Source organism: Ipomoea triloba, chromosome 16, assembly GCF_003576645.1.
Source record: "Ipomoea triloba cultivar NCNSP0323 chromosome 16, ASM357664v1".
Lineage (NCBI taxonomy): Eukaryota > Viridiplantae > Streptophyta > Magnoliopsida > Solanales > Convolvulaceae > Ipomoea > Ipomoea triloba.
The window spans coordinates 12,576,574-12,577,367 of record NC_044931.1 but is presented as its reverse complement, the minus strand read 5'-3'; positions in this window follow the sequence as shown (position 1 = coordinate 12,577,367).

The following is a 794-nucleotide window of genomic DNA, read 5'->3' as shown; positions in this document are numbered from 1 at the left end:
ATATGGCATTTAACCTGAGGAAACAGAAAGATAGCCAGGATCCACATAAATATGGCATCATCCTAGAAGAAACAATATATATATATATATATATATATAGAGAGAGAGAGAGAGGCTTAGGATCAGGTGCGAAGGAGCTCCTAGGTGAAAGATGCGAATAAATCTCAGTCATTGATTCATTCAAAATCAATTGCTCTTTAAAAAAAAAAATCGAGACCAACGATCTTCAAAAATGTTCACCGGAAGGCACAAAGATGTAAAGCAATTATTGAAAAGACTAAATTCAATACAGGATCTTCACACACAAGTTATACAAATAATAAACAAGCAATACAAGATTCAAATCAAATTAGTAATTAGTGATTCAAAACAACAAATAATAAACAAGCAATACAAGATTCAAATCAAATTAGTAATTAGTGATTCAAAACAATCATAAACTACTAATTTCTTACTATATTAGTCTAAAATTGTGCACTAAAATTGTGCACTGGAAGGCACAACAATGCGCACTATAAGACACAACAATATGCACTCAAAGGGAGAAACTGTGTGCTCTAGAAGAGACAACAATATGCACTCGAAGGCTGTGTTTGGCAGAGCTTATTTAGGAGCTTATAACTTATTTTAAGCTACTAATAAGCTATAGCTTTNTATATTAGTCTAAAATTGTGCACTAAAATTGTGCACTGGAAGACACAACAATGCGCACTATAAGGCACAACAATATGCACTCAAAGGGAGAAACTGTGTGCTCTAGAAGAGACAACAATATGCACTCGAAGGCTGTGTTT